Source organism: Myotis lucifugus, unplaced genomic scaffold, assembly GCF_000147115.1.
Source record: "Myotis lucifugus unplaced genomic scaffold, Myoluc2.0 scaffold_237, whole genome shotgun sequence".
In the NCBI taxonomy this organism is placed as follows: Eukaryota; Metazoa; Chordata; class Mammalia; order Chiroptera; family Vespertilionidae; genus Myotis; species Myotis lucifugus.
In genome coordinates this window covers 1,585,833-1,588,899 of record NW_005871285.1, presented here as the reverse complement: position 1 = coordinate 1,588,899, position 3,067 = coordinate 1,585,833, and the positions used below count along the sequence as shown (strand labels likewise).

The window sequence follows — 3,067 nt, the reverse complement described above, 5'->3', positions numbered from 1 at the left end:
TGTTTAAGAGTAAGTGCAGTGCGCTTCAGGGGGTTAGTGGAGGAAGATGTCTGTGCAGTATAGTATTTTTCCCATTAATTATATTATACTTTAAATATAATTCAAGGCCATTCATTTTCCTCTGTTTCTCATCTAGTCAAAGGGACATTTCATGCTTTCCTGTTTTTGGTCAGAGAGGAGGGAGGAGTGATAACCAAGGTTCTTCCCATTAAAGAGCCATGCCTTCCCGAGAGGTCTTGAAAGACAGTATTTAAATTTGGTGAACCAAGATGACTTGATAGTCTTTCAGGAACCTCTTAAGCCCTCAGATAATCGTACAGAAGATATCATGTTTTGTATTATCAAACCTGTAAGTAATCTGTTGAAAAGCATTCATCCTGAACTGTGATAATTATTTATTTTAGTGCTAAAGGGAATACAAAAGTCCATCTGGTTCTCTCAGATGCTGCTGCCCTCCAATTTCAGATGAGGGCAGGTGAGTTGCCAAGGGGACCACTTGGGTGGCTGGGGAGTAAAGACATAAACATAAAGAGAAACTGGGTTTCTGGCTTCATGTGCTGCGTTCCCTGCGTTCCATCACAGCATTCCTGCAGCGGAGCTCCTGCTCAAAAAGGAGCTGGTGCTTGTCGGTGCGGATGGCTCTAATTCAAGTTCTGAGCTTTTTCCTGGAGCTCTTTCTGAATTTGGAGCTCTTTAAGCTGTCAGTAGTGGGCTGAACAAATACATTTAGATGCACCTATATTTACTTTAGTCACTTTTGAAGAATGACAGTGCAATATTTTGTGGGTAAATTTGTTCAAGAGCCTCTGGTTCCCATCTCCCTCACAGCACATCAGCCCAGCAGTGCCAATTTTCTAAAAGCCTGTTTTATGCCAATCATATACTTATGTGTTGATTCAAAAAGTATTACATTTTTAGTCCTGACCTGAAGGAGCTCAAACATTCTAGTGAGCTCCTGACCTGAAAGAGACAGATGAATGAACAATTAAAATAGTGTGTGATGTGTATAGCACAGTATAGGAAGTGCGATGTGCTGTGACAGCAAGGCTGGGTCTGAGCAGGTCAATAAATAATGCCTGAGTTGACTCTCAAAGGATAACTGAAAAAAGTCAAGTACTGACAACGGGGAATAAGCTTCCCTGTAGGTGGAGTGACAGGGCAAAGGCTTAAGGCGTCCAAGAATATGAAGTTTGGAGAACAGCTAGCAGGTCACTAAATCTGGAGTTCACAAAGACTTAAGATGCAAGGTGGATGAATGCTGAGCAATAAGTCTATGCTGGAGGACAGTATCATTGCAACTTTATCCTTAGGCAAAGGGAGTCATTAGAGACTTTCAACAGAGAGTGACATGCTGTGATTCATATTTCGGAAAACCCACTAAGGCTGAAGAATAAGAGGAGGGAATAGAAGGGGCTGAGACTGAAGGCAAAAGAGGCTGTTTCAATAATCGGAAGAAGAAATGACGAGACCCATCGTTAAGGCGGTGTTGACAGACAAAAAAAGAAGTGACATTTTTGAAATACTGGAGACAGAATTTGGTAGAGTTGATAAGCCTGTCCATGTAGGATGTAAGAGAAAGGAAAGAAAAAATGACACCTACATTTCTGACAGAGCCTGATAGATAGTGGTTCTGTTCATTGATCTATGAATACAGGAGTTGGACCAATTTGGGTGAAAGATGATGAATTCAGTTTCAAGGATGTTGCTTTGAAGTGTTTGGAAACCTAGTAAAGGGTTGCATAGAGGAAGCTGGAATTGAGGCAGGAGCTCTGAGCTACAGAAATAGATGTGGGAGTTTTCAGCATAATTGTAAGCCTTTGACATGAATGAGACCACCCAGAGACTGTGTGTAGAGCAGGGAGAGACAAAGGACAATGATGGAGTTTAGAGGACCAACATAAAGGGCATGGGAATAGAAGAGGAGGTTGACAAGAAGACGAAGAACAGGATGCCAAGAGGGTGATGGAAGACTAAGAGAGAGTGATATCCTTAAAGCCAAGGATATAGAACATGGTTAATATTGTCAAATACCACTGAGATGTCAAGAGAAGAAGTGAAAAGGGGCCATTGGATATTTTGAGATGATATATTTTTAAATTTTTATTTAGGTATGGAATATGTGATCATTATATAAGTTGAATATATGTACATATATACACAACCATATATAAATACATATGCATATATAATTATGTGCAACTTAAGAATTGACCTAAATCCCACCACCCAGCATTACTTCTGTTAAATTTTCGATATATATCTTCCCAGACTCTTTCTATATGCAAATCTATACTCTATTTAGAGATAGGTCTATATATAACAAAATGAGTTCCTACTATAAAAATATGAGACACTGCATGCATTTGCTTGTCATTCTTTCCCAGAGACCATGATGATCTTCTCATCTTTCCAATTTTAGCACATAAGCTGGTGAAGCATACGGTGTCCATTGAATTAAGCAGCGAGAAGATCATTTGTAACTTTGCAAGGCTAATTTCAGTGGACTGGTGAGGGCAGTAGCCAGATTGCTGTGGGATGGGCAATGGGTGAGGAGGTAGAATGAACAATATGGACTATCCTTTCAAGAAGCCAGGCTGGGAAGGGGAGGGGCAGTATAGGATATCAAGAGAGGAATAGGATGGAGAGGGCTTTTTGTTTTCATTTTTCAGTTGGACAAGACTTTCCACTGACTAGAGGGAGCCAGAAAAGGGGGAAACATTGAGGATCCAAAGAGGAGGCTATGATTGATAGAGTGAGTCATGAGAAGGCAGATAAGAATGGGGGGTAGGGAAGAAGAAATAAGGTCCATTTTTAATAAGGCAAAAGGGAAAGAGGTGAAGGTGGGAAAAGATCTGATGAATGTGCGAATGAGTCGCTTGAGGTGATGCGGGTCACCTCAGAGAGAATATGGCGGATGAAAACGTAGTTATTTATTTGATAAAGGCATTTTTTTAACTTGATTGAAACGAAGAATTGCCATATTGAACTGAATCCATTGTCTGTCCACTTGTATCTTGAGAGAGTTGCTAAAGATGCCAGCTAGAAAGATCTGCTCTTCTCTGACAAC

The 3,067-nt window shown here is 40.5% G+C and overlaps 1 pseudogene; it reads right to left on the bottom strand.

The window, feature by feature from the left end:
* Positions 1 to 2,339: 2,339 nt before the first annotated feature.
* On the bottom strand, positions 2,340 to 2,439 carry LOC111827874 (annotated as a pseudogene).
* Between the last annotated feature and the right edge of the window lie 628 nt (positions 2,440 to 3,067).